Source organism: Ornithorhynchus anatinus, unplaced genomic scaffold (genome assembly GCF_004115215.2).
Source record: "Ornithorhynchus anatinus isolate Pmale09 unplaced genomic scaffold, mOrnAna1.pri.v4 scaffold_82_arrow_ctg1, whole genome shotgun sequence".
In the NCBI taxonomy this organism is placed as follows: Eukaryota; Metazoa; Chordata; class Mammalia; order Monotremata; family Ornithorhynchidae; genus Ornithorhynchus; species Ornithorhynchus anatinus.
Genome location: NW_024396937.1, coordinates 830,917 through 843,866, shown reverse-complemented (window position 1 = coordinate 843,866; position 12,950 = coordinate 830,917). Strand labels below are relative to the sequence as shown.

At 47.5% G+C, this 12,950-nt stretch overlaps 1 long non-coding RNA gene across 1 annotated transcript in view; it reads left to right on the top strand.

Moving 5' to 3' along the window:
* LOC114808988 overlaps positions 1 to 1,162 on the top strand; it is a 122,297-nt gene extending 121,135 nt beyond the window's left edge. The window contains exon 4 of the long non-coding RNA XR_003756740.1: positions 1,133 to 1,162. This is a non-coding gene — a long non-coding RNA (uncharacterized LOC114808988). The remainder of the gene's footprint in view (positions 1 to 1,132) is intronic.
* Positions 1,163 to 12,950: the final 11,788 nt, after the last annotated feature.

Genomic DNA, 12,950 nt, shown 5'->3' with positions numbered 1-12,950 from the left:
CCTTGACCCCCTCCAATCTGGATTCCATCCCCTTCACTCTACAGAAACTGCTCTCTCAAAGGTCACCAATGATCTCTTTTTTGCCAAATCCAACAACCTCTACTCCATCCTAATCCTCCTCTACCTCTTAGCTGCCTTGGACACACAATCGACTACCCCCTTCTCCTGGAAACATTATCCAACCTCAGCCTCACTGACACTGTCCTCTCCTGGTTCTCCTCCTATTGCTCTGGCCATTCATCTGACATACAGTTACTCTTCCCCCCCTTCAAAGCCTTATACTAAAGGCTCATCTCTTTCGCGAGGCCTTCCCTGACTAAACTCCACTGTCCTCTTCTCCCACTCCCTTTTGCATCACCATGACTTGCTCCCTTTGTTCTTCCCCCTTCCCAGCCCCACAGCACTTATTTACATATTATTTATATTAATATCTGTCTATGCCCCACCACCAGACTGTAAACTCATTGTAGGAAGGAAATGTGCTTGTTTATTGTTGTATTGTGCTTTCCCAAATGCATAGAACATTGCTCCATACACAGTAAGTGCTCAATAAATATGATTGAATGAATGAATGAATGAATCCTAGATGCAGATAAGTTAGAGGACTTGCCCCAAGTCACCCAGCAGGCAAGTGGCAGAGCCAGGATTAAAACCCAAGTCCCCCGGTTCCCAGGCCTGTGCTTTTTCCAGTAGGCCACACTGCTTCCATGGGAGGGTTGGGCGAGCTCTGGCCTGAGTCATTCTGGTGACCATCTGTGACCTGGCTACCACTGGTACAGGTGGAGGAGTTAGAATTTGACAGCAGGCAAATGATCTCCTCTTGGGACACGAGTGTGCGAGTGGCTGGAAAAGGCCCATATGGGACCAAGAGTCCCAACCATACCATGCATATTCAAAGAGTGGCCTTTGGAGAGTGGTTATGTCTGTTGTTTGCAGTACATCACGCTATTTTCACTTTGGCCTTCGTCTTGCAATTGTCTCAAAGCCTTTGCTCAAAATAAGCTGCTCCTATCTCAGTTCCAGTGAATCAAATTTGTCTGCTGCATTTGTCTCCTGATTTTCAGTTCAGATGCAGTATGGCCTAAGGCTGTGTTTCACCACATCCTAAAAATATTTCCTCTCATATTTCCAGGCCAGATGCAGGACGTGAGAGGTCGGTGGCAAGTGCTCTAAAGCAATGGTAAGGAGTTTGTTTGATGCGGATGTGGATGGGCAACCACTGAAAGTTTTGAAGAGTGGAGAGATGTGGACTGAACGATTCCTCTGAAAATGACCTGGGCAGCAGAATGAAGTAAGTATTGCTGTTGGGAGAGGCAGGAGGCAGGGTGGTCAGCAAGGAGGCTGATGCAGTAGTTATTCAGTGGTATTTATTGAGCGTTTATTTTGTGCAGAATGCCGTAGTAAGAGCTTGATAGACTACAGGTACTTGGATCAGAGAGATGACAGTTTGGTGAATAATAACTATAATAATTATAGGATTTGTTAAGTACTTACTATGCATCAAGCACTGGGGTAAAGAGAAGTTAATCATGTTGGTTACAGTCACCGTCCCACATGGGGCTCACAGTCTCAGTATATAGATTGTGAGGAAGGGGGAGATTCTAGCGATGTTGTGAGGGTAGAACCTACAGGATTCGGCAACAGATTGGCTATGTGTGTTGAATTAGAAAGATGAGTCAAGGATAATGGCAAGATTATGGGCATATGAAACTGGTAGAATGGTAGCATTGTTTACAGTGATGGGAAAGTCAAGGGGAAAAGAAGTTTTGTGTGGGATGACGAGGACGTCTGTTGTAGAAATGTTCAATTTGAAGTTACAAGGGATGTGAGTAGAGAGGAAATGTGAGTTTGTAGACAAGGAAAGAAGTCGGGGTTGGAGAGGTAGATTTAGGAGGTATCCACACTGAGATGGGGAGTTGAGATGGTAGTACCACATTGTTGATAATCTTGTCCTGCCCTCTGATGTTAGGTATGGTTGAGAGGACACTGGGGAAACTGCTCAAGAAGCTAATATCAGTGGTCCAGGTCTCAGAACCATGTATTAGGTTGAACTCCATATCAGCTTTCTAGACCTCCAGCTTGGAATGGTGCTCAATGCCCTGTTTTTTATGATATTTGATTGTGTGTATTAATACTTCGTCATCACTGCTGTGTCCTTTCAGCACTTGATATTCACCTCACTCTTAGGCCCAGAGCGCTTATGTACATATCTATAATTATTTTACAATAATGTCTGTCACCCCCACCAGTTTGCCAGGTCACTGTAGGCAGGAAACATGTTTATCAGCTCTCTTGTACTCTCACAAGTATGTAGTACAGTGTTCTGCACTAAGTGCTCAATAAATGTGATTGATAGGAGTAATAATATTTATGAAACATTTACTGAGAGCAGAGCACTCACTCCAATTATCTCCCTCTTACCATTTCTCTCCAAACTCCTTGAGCGAGTTGTCTACTCCTGCTACCTCCACTAACTCTCCCCCAATTCTCTCCTTGATCCCCACCAATCTGGCTCCTGCCAACTTTACTTCATCCAAGCTGCCCTCTTCAGAGGTCGCCATCAACCATCTTCTTGCCAAATCTAATGGCCTGTCCCCTATCCAAATCCTCCTCGACCTCTCAGCTACTCTCAACACTATGGAACACCCCTCTTTCCTGGAAGCATTATTCAACCTTGGCTTCACTGGCACTGTCCTCTCCTGGTTCTCCTCCTATCTCTGGTTGCTCATTCTCAGTCTCTTTCTCAGGCTCCTCCCCTGCCTTCCCCTACCAACTGTGGGAATAAGTTCAGTTTTGAGTCCCCTTTGATTCTCCATCTACACCCACTCTCTTGGAGAACTCATTTGCTCCTGTGGCTGTAACTACCATCTTCTTGTGGATGATTCCCTAATCTACATCTCCAGTCTTGATCTTTCTCCTCTGTAGTCTGGTATTTTCTCCTGCCTTGAGGACATCTCTACTTGGATATCCCACCAACACCTCAAACTTAACATGTCCAAAACAGAACTAATTTTCTTTCCATCCACATCCTGTTCTCCCCACTGACTTTCCCATCATTGTTGACAACACCACCATCCTCCCTGTCTCAGAAGTGCTTAACCTTGGCATTATCCTTGACTCATCCCTCTCAGTCAACCCACATATTTGGGCTGTCACCAAATCCTGTCAGCTCAACCCCCACACAATCGCTAATATCTGCCTTGTCCTACCCACCCAACTACCATGTTAAACCAAACACATCCTATTCTGCCTTAATTACTGCTTCAGCCTCGTTCCTGACCTTCCTGCCTGCTGTCTCCACCGACTCCAGTCCATATTTCACTATATTGCCCAGATCATTTTTCTACAAAACCATTCAGTCCATGTCTCCCCACTCCTAAAGAAACTCCAGTGATTGCCCATCCACCTCTGCTTCAAACAGAAACTCCTTCTATTGGGTTTATAGCACTCAATCACCTTGCCCCACTCCCCATTTTACCTCACTGATTTCCTACAACATCCCAGCCTGCTCACTTGGCTCCTCTAATGCCAACTTTACCTCGATCTCATCTATCTTGCCACCAACCCCTCACCCATGTCCTACCTCTAGCCTGGAAATCCCTCATATTTCATAGCTGGAAGAACATCACTTTCCCAGCCTTAAAAACCTTAAGAAAAGGACATCTCTTTCAAGAGGCTCTCCCCCACTAAGCCCTCATTTCCTCTAATCTGTTTCCCTTCTGCATTGCCCTTGCACTCCTTTTGTACCCTTAATCACCCCATCAGCCCCATAACACTTATGTTCTTATCCATAGTTCATTTCTTTATATTAAGGTCTGTCTACCCCCTCCAGACTGTTAGGTCCTTGTGGACAGGGAACATTGTCTACTAACTTTCTTATATTGGACTCTCCCAAGTGCTGAGTGCAGTGCTTTGCACACAGTAAATGTTCTATGAATATGATTGATTGATTAAATCCAAGACAACTCCAAGGATTCAGGTTTGTGAGATAGGAAAAAAAGTGGTATTCTGTATTATTATTATTCTTATTATCTAGTGCCATCGAGTCATTTCCAATTCATAGTAATTCTAGGAATATATTTTCTCCAGAATGTCCTGTCTTCTGCTATAATCTGTAACCTTTCTAAAGGTTCTTCCGTTATGGTTGTTTTGTTCTCTACCCATCTAGTTGCTGATCTGCCTCTTCTATGTTTTCCCTGGACTTTTCCTAGCATTAGTGTCTTCTCCAGAGAAATAGTCCTCCTGATGATGTGCCCAAAATGTGCTAATCTAAGTCAAGTCATTTGGCCGTCCAAAGACCACTTTTGGCTTAATTTGCTCTAAAATCCATTTGTTTGTTTTCCAGGCAGTGCATAGTATTTGCAAAGCCTTCTCCAACACATTTCAAAAGAATCCATGCTCTTTCCATCCTGTTTTTTCATTGTCCTGCTTTTTGGCCATACACTGTCACTGGAAACACCATAGAATTGACAGTGTAAAGTTGATCTAACTTCACTTTCAATGATGAATGGCTCTAATTCAAAAGTAACTTCACATACTTCTTGTATATTGCTGTCTTGCTGGTATAGTTCCTGTGTGTATTCTTTCCAACTCTATTTGATTCCACTGGCGTCATTTATTATCAGTCCATCTTTGCTTTTGACAAAGCCAATCCAGGGTTGAAATGTTCCCTTAATTTCCTTAATCTTCTGAAATAGTGATCTTGTTTGCTCAAATTGTTATTGACTTCCATTTCTTTACATATGTTATGATATTCCTGTTTGTCCTTCTTGGCAGGGTGCTGGAATTCTTGGCTCAGTTCTTTAACCAGGTTCTTTTGTCCTGTGATTTTTGCTTCCTTCCTTTTTGTGGATGCTTCCAGAGTTATGTTCAACTTCCATTTTGGCTTTTTCGGCTTCCTGACCTTTTGTGATTCAGTGTTGCTTTCTTTGATGACTGTTTTAATCTCCATCTACATTTTCTCTGGTTCCTTGACTGTGAGATAAAGTGCCTCAAATCTACTTTTTACATTATCCTTAATTACAGGGGGAATATTTGCCAGGTCATATTTGGGCAGCTCTAAGACATGATTGATCTTTCTAAGTTTTAGCCTGAGTTTACACATTAACAGCTCACTTGCTTTTCATAGCAAGTCTTCTTAACATTAATCTTTGGCAAGCTTCTTGCCTACTAGTTCCTTTATTATTGATTATCAATCCCAGGAGAGAAAAATTGTCAACTATTTCAATCTCTTCTCTATCTACTACAAATGTGTTAAAACTTCCAGTTGTCATGATCTTTGTTTTCTTGACATTCAAATGGAGACCCATCTTTTTGCCCTGTTCCTTAAGTTTTAATAATGAGTCCTTCAAATCTTCTTCACTTTCTGCTAGTCAGGTAATATCATCAGCATAACGAAGGTTGTTTATATTCCTGCCTCCAGTCTTTACTCCCCAATCCTCTTCATCCAATCTGGCTTCTCTCATTGTGTATTTGGTATAAAGGATGAAGAGATAAGGTGATAAGATACATCCTTGTCTTACACCCTTACTAATGGGAAACCAATCTGTTTCTCTATATTCTGTACTTATTGTAGCCTCCTGTTTAGCATACAGGTTCCATATTAATGTGATTAATATTGGAATTGTCTAAAATGATGGGAAAGAGAAGCAGTGTGGCCTAGTGGATAGAGTACAGGGTTGGGAGTCAGAAGGACCTGGCTCTGCCACGTATCAACCATGTGACCTTGGGCAAATCACCTTACTTCGTTGGGCATCAGTGAGAAACAGTATGACTTCGTGGGTAGAGCATGGGCCTGGGAGTCAGAAGGTCATGGGTTCTAATCCTGGCTCTGCCACATGTCTGCTGTGTGGCCTTGGGCAAGGCACTTCACTTCTCTGGGCCTCAGTAACCTCACCTGTAAAATGGGGATTAGGAACTGGGAACCCTATGTGGGACAGGGACTGTGCCCAACCCGACTAACTTGTATTTACCCCAGCACTTAGAACAGTGCTTGGCACATAGTAAGTGCTTTACAAGTACCATAATAATAATTATCATTGTAGTAAGCACTTAATAAGAAATACCACAAAAAAAAATCAGGTGCCAGGGCAGGGTTTGAGTGGGAAGATAGAGAGTTTTATTTTAACATGTCTAGTTTGAGGTGTCAGCGGGACATAGTACCCAAGATCCCTGACCCAAAGAATCTTACAATCTAGATGTGACTCTGCTCTCTCTTTCACCCCACACATCTAACGGCTTCTTCTTCCTTCAAACTTTCCCATGTCTCCCCCATCCTAAAAAAACCCTCCCTTGACCCCACTCCCCTTCCAATTATCGTCCCATCTCCCTCCTACCCTTCCTTTCCAAACTCCTAGAATGAGTCATCTACACTCGCTACCTTGAATTCCTCAACTCCAACTCTCTCCTGGACCCCCTCCAATCTGGCTTCTGTCCCCTCCACTCCACTGAAACTGCCCTCTCAAAAGTCTCAAAATTGGAAAGAGAAGGATATGGGGGCATACCTGGAAGGCAAAGCCATGGGGGTGCAAAACTGGAACGAGAAGAGTTTGGGCCCAGGCCTGCAAGGCAAAGGCTGGGGGGCATGGCCGGGAAAGCATAGGCTAAGGGGTCAAAACTGGAACGAGAAGGGATTGGGCCAGGCCTAGAAGACAAAGGCTAAGGGGTCAAAACTGGAACAAGAAGGGATCAGGCCAGGCCTAGAAGGCAAAGGCTAAGGGGTCAAAACTGGAACGAGAAGGGATCGGGCCAGGCCTAGAAGGCAAAGCCTCAGGGGACAGACCTGGAAAGAGAAGGGTTCTGGGCCAGACTTGGAAGGTAAAGCCTGGGGTGCCAAAACTGGAATGAGACATGTTTGAGTCCAGGCCTGAAAGGCAAAGTCTGGGGTGCCAAAACAGCAAAGATAAGGGTTGGGGGGGCCAGGCCTGAAAGGCAACACCAGAGTTGGGGAGCCGGGTGGTGGGGGTGGCAAAGCTGGAATGAGAAGGGTTCTGGGCCAGGCCAGGAAGGCAAAGGTTGGAGGGCCGAAACTGGAAAGAGAAGGATACAGGTCCATGCCTGGAAAGCAAAGGCTGGGTGTCCAAAACTAGAACGAGAAGGGTTCAGGTCCAGGCCTGGAAGGCAAAGGCTAGGGGGCCAGGCCTGGAAGGCAAAGTCTGCGGGGCCAAAACTGGAAAGAGAAGGGTTTGGAGCCGGACCAGGAAGTCAAAGACTGGGGGGCCCAAACGGAAAAGAGAAGAGTTCGGGGAAAGGCCTAGAAGGAAAAGGCTGGAGAGGCAAATCTGGAACAAGAAGGGTTCTGGGCCAGGCCTGGAAAGTAAAGCCTCGGGGGCCAAAACAGGAACTAGAAGTGTTTGGGGCCAGGCCTGGAAAACAAAGGCTGGGGGAGCCAAAACTGAAAAGAGAGGGGTTCGGGGCCAGGTCTGGAAGGCAAAGGTTGCTGGGCCAAACCTGGAATTAGAAGGGTTTGGGGCCAGGCCTGGGAGGCAAAGACTGGGGGGTGACATTTTGATAAGAGAATGTTTCAGGGCCAGGTCTGGAAAGCAAAGTCTGGGGGGGGCCAAAACTGGAAAGAGAATGGTTCAGGGCCAGGCCTGGAAGGCAAAGGCATGGGCTGAAAACTGGAACAAGAATGGTTCGGGTCCAGGCCAGGAAGTCAAAGGCTGGGGGGCCCCAAACAGGAAAGAGAAGGTGTCGGGGAAAGGCCTGGAAGGCAAAGGCTGGAGAGGCAAATCTGGGACGAGAAGGGTTCTGGGCCAGGCCTGGAAGGTAGAGGCTCGGGGCCAAAACAGGAACTAGAAGGATTCGGAGCCAGGCCTGGAAGGCAAAGGCTGGGGGGCCAAAGCTGGAACTAGAAGGGTTCAGGGCCAGGCTTGGAAGACAAAGGCTAGTGGGCCAAAACTGAAACGAGAAGGGTTCGGGGCCAAACTTGGAAGGAAAAGGCTCGGGGGCCAGTCCTGGAAAGAGAAGGGTTAGGGGCCAGGCCTGGAAGGCCAAGGCTGGGGGGCCAAAACTGGAACGAAAAGGGTTCGGGGCCAGGCCTGGAAGTCCTTTGCTAGGGGACCAGGACTGGAAGGCAAAGGCTGGGGGCCATCACTGGAAGGCAAAGCCTGGGGTGCCAAACTAGAACTAGAAGTGTTCGGAGCCAGGCCTGGAAAGCAAAGGCTGGGGTGCCAAAATTGGAATGAGAAGCGTTCTGGGTCAGGCCTGGAAGGCAAAACCTGGGGGGCCAGGTGTGGAACTAGAAGGGCTAGGGGCCCAGGACTGGAAGGCAAAGGCTAGGGAGCCAAAACTGAAACCAGAAGCATACTGGGCCATGCCTGGTAGGCAAAGGATTGGGGGCCAGGCCTGGCAGGAAAAGGCTGGGGGGGCAAAACTGGAATGAGAAGGGTTCAGGGCCAGGCCTGGAAGGCAAAGACTGGGGGGCCAAAACTGGAACGGGAAGGGTTCAGGGCCAGGCCTGGAAGGCAAAGGCTGGGGGACCGGGCATGGAATGAGATGGTTTCAGGGACAGGCCGGGAAAGCAAAGGCTGGGGGGCCAAAATGGAACCAGAAGTGTTTGCCTTCCAAGCCTAGCCATGAACCCTTCTCATTTCAGGCTGGCCACCCAGTCTTTGCCTCCCAGGCCTGGCCCCGAACCCTTCTCAATGCAGGTTTGGTCCCCCAGCCTCTGCCTTCCTGGCCTGCCCCCCGAACCCTTCTTGTTCCAGTTTTGGTCCCCCAGCCTTTCCCTTCCAGGACTGGCCTTGAACCCTTCTTGTTCCAATTTTGGCCTCCCAGCCCTTGCCTTCCAGGACTGGCCCCAAACACTTCTCGTTACAGTTTTGCCGCCCAGCCTTTGCCTTCCTGGCCTGGTCCTGAATCCTTCTCATTCCAGTTTTGGCCCCCCAGCCTTTGCCTTCCAGTCTTGGCCCCGAACTCTTATTCCCATTTTGCCCCCCCAGCCTTTGCCTTCCAGGCCTGGCCCCGGACCATTCTCATTCCAGTTTTACCCCCCAGCCTTTGTCTTCCAGTCCTGGCAACAAACTCTTCTCTTTCCAGTTTTGGCCCCCCAGCCTTTGACTTCAAGGACTCACCCTGTACCCTTCTCTTTCGAGTTTTCACACCCAGTCCTTTGCCTTCCTGGCCTGGCCCCGAGCCCTTCTCGTTCCCATTCTGGCCCCCAAGTCTTTGTCTTGCAGACCTGGCCCCTTAGCCTTTGCCTTGGAGGTCTGGCCCCGAACCCTTCTCGTTCCAGTTTTGGTCCCCTAGGCTTTGCCTTCCAGGTGTGGCCCCCCATCCTATGCCTTCCAGGACTGGCCTCCCAGCCATTGCCTTCCAGGGCCTGGCCCGAATCCTTCTCCATCCAGTTTTGCACCCCCTGACTTTGTCTTCCAGGCCTGGCCCAGAACCCTTCTCTTTCCAGTTTTAGCCTACCAGACTTTGCCTTCCAGGCCTGGCTCCGAACCCTTCTCTCTCCAGTTTTGCCCACCCAACCTTTGCCTTCCAGGCCTGGCTCCGAATTCTTCTCTTTCCAGTTTTGATTCCCCAACATTTCTTTTTCAGGCCTGCCCCAGATCCCTTCTCGTTCCAGTTTTGGCCCCATTGCCTTTGCTTTCCAGGCCTGGCCGAACCCTTCTTATTCCTGTTTTGCCCCCAAAGCCTTTACCTTCCAGGCATGGCCCCCAAGCATTTGCCTTCAAGACCTGGCCCCAAACCCTTCTCGTTCCAGTTTTGGTCCCCCAGCCTTTACCTTCCAGGCCTGGCCTGAACCCTTCTCATTCTGGTTTTACACCCCCAGCCTTTGCCTTCCAGGCCTGGCCCGAACCTTTCTTGTTACAGATTTGTGTCCCACCTCCCCTCTGCCGCCCTCCCCCAGCCTTTCATTTCCAGGCCCAGCCCCGAATCCTTCTCATTCTAGTTTTGCTCCCCCAGCCTTTGCTTTCCAGGACTGACCCAGATCCCTTCTCCTTCCAGTTTTGCCCCCCCCCTCAGCCTTTGCCTCCCAGGCCTGGCCCCAAATCCTGCTCATTCCAGTTTTGGACTTCCAGGCCTGGCCCCGAATCCTTCTCGTTCCTGTTTTGGTCCCCTAGTCTTTGCCTTGCAAGCCTAGCCCCGAACACTTCTTGTTCCAGTTTTGGCCCCAAGGCCTTGGCCTTCCAGGCCTGTCCTCGAACACTTCTTGTTCCAATTTTGCCCCCCGAAGCTTTGCCTTCCAGGCCTGGCCCCGGACCATTCTCATTCCAGTTTTACCCCCCAGCCTTTGTCTTCCTGTATTGACCCCGAACCCTTCTCTTTCCTGTATTGGCCTGCACAACCCAGCACTAGGTTATCATTAACCCTAGGCTTAGCCCGAACCCTAATGCTAATCCTAACTTTAACCCTAAACTTCACCATGAACCTAGCCCTGGGCCTAGCCCGAGCCCTTGCCCTCACCCTAACTTTAACCCTCACCCGAACTCTAACCCTAACCCAATTTACCCTAACCCTAACCTTAACACAAACCATAAAGGTAAAGTTAATCCTCAGCCTGAGCCCTAAACCCTTAGCCTAACCATACCCAAGCCCTAAAACAGCCTACCCTGAAACCTAACCCATCCCTAACTCTATTCCAAGGCCTAGTCCTTGGATACCAAATCTAATGGTAACCCTCACCCAACCCTAACTCTAGTTCCAAACGTAACCCTAACCCTAAATACAACCCTAGTGCGAAGCCTAACCCTTATCCTAACCCTAATCCTATTCTTAGCCCTAGCCCTAACCCTAGATTGGCCCTAGACATAATACTAATCATACCCCTAACACAAATCCTAACCATCACCCTAAACCTGGCCATAACCCTAACCCTACCTCTAGCCCTAGATATAGTCCTAGCTCTTACAACTAACCCTAATTCTAGCCCCAACTCTAATCAAAAACTAATCTTAACCCTAGCCCTAGAGTTAACACTAACCATAACACTAAACCTCAACCTAATCCAAAAACCAAATCCTACCACAAAACCTAGCCCTAGCCTGACTCCTGACACTAACCCTAACCCAAACCCAAACCCTATACCTCACCTTAGCCAAGCCCTAGGCCTAGCCTAAATCCTTGCCATACCCTAGCCCTACCCTTAACCTTCAGTTGACAACTAACCATAACACCAACCCTGGACCCTCACCATAACCTGAACTCCAAGCCTAACACTATCCCTGCACCTAATCTTAGCCCTAGGCTTAGCCGTAAACCTAATCAGAACCCTAGCTTTAGGCTCAGCCTCAAGTCTAAAACTGATCATAACACCGACCCAATCCCTAACACGAACCCTAAACTTAACCCCACTCTAAATCCAAACATGAGCCTATCCCTGAATCCTTGCTGCCTAGGTCCTGCTCCTGGCCCTAACCATAAACCCAAACCTAAACCCAATCCTAAACATAATCCCAATCCAAACCCTGACCCTAAACCTAAATCTAACCCTAATTCTAGCTCTAACATTATCCTTTACCGAACCTTAACCCTAATGGTAGCTCTCACCCTAACCCTAGCCCCAAGCCTAGCCTTAAGCCTTCCCCTAACCCTAACATCATAAGTATAATGATTAAAAACTGTGGCATTTGTTAAGCCCTTACTCTGGGCCAAGCCATGTTCGAAGCACTGGAGTAGATACAAGGGCATCAGGTTGGACAGAGTCAATGTCTCACATAGGGATCACTGTCTTTATCCCCATATTACAAAGAGGTAATTGAGGCACGGAGAAGTTAAGTGATTTGACCAAAATCACAGAGTGGACATGTGGCAAGATAGCACTAACACAAATCCTACTCTTACACTGAGCCTTAACCCTTTACACTAACCTTAACCCTGAGCTTAACTCTTCCCTTCAAATTAGCCCTATCCCTTCTGCTAACCCTAAACCAAACCCTGAAATTTAGCTCCAACCCTAGTCGTAGCCCCAATCTTAACCCTGATAATCGCTCTAGCAATAACCCCTAACCCTAAACCTTATTCCAAAACCTAATCGCAACACTGACTGTAACCTTAGAAATAGGCCTAGGTTTTGCCCAAACTCAAACCCTAACCCTAATCAGCTCTAATCCTAGTCATAAATTGACCAATAACCTTAATCTTAACCATAACTATAACCCTAATCCTAACCTTAATTAGACTTGACTTTGACCTTAGCTCTAGCCATCCCCTTAGCCCTAACACTAAAGCTAACAACAAACTCTAACAACAAACTCTAATTACCAACCGTAGCCCTAACCTTAAACCTAAATTTTGCCCTAGCCCTAAACAGAACCCTAACACTATCCATAATGCTTGTTGTGACCCTAGTCATAACCCTAACCCTATTCCTATCCCTAGCCCTAACCATAACCCTAGCCCTAACTCTTTGCGTTCCTGAAGTGCGTCTGGGTATGCCTGAGGGTGGATTTACATAGTAACTGCTTAGGAAATGTTATCATTATTATTATTATAATGAATAATGAACCTAATCCTATTCCTAACCCTAATCCTGGCCCTTACCCTAAACCCAACCCTAACTCTACCCCTCACCTTAAACCTATCCCTAACTCTAATCCGCACCCTGCTGCTAAGTTCCACAGGGGTTACAGAAGCCTGTCTGGAGGCTGTGTGAGTGGTCTCTTCCAGCCCTGAAATGCTTTTCATACAGCAACTCTCTCAAGGGCAACAAACTGTGCTAAACCAAACACTAGACCTAACACTTACCTTAGCCCTAATACTATACACCTAGCACTAACCCTAAACCCTAAACCTCACCATAATCCTAAACCTACCTTTTCCCTTGGCCTTAACCCAATCTATAACCCTAATCTATTCTTAAACCTATTTCTAACCCAAACCTGAACCCTAAAACCTGGTCCTTAACCCTAACTGTATCACTAATACTAACCCTACACCTCACCATAACCCTAACATATACTATTAGCCTAGCCCTAGACCTAGCCTCAGCCTAACCCTAACCC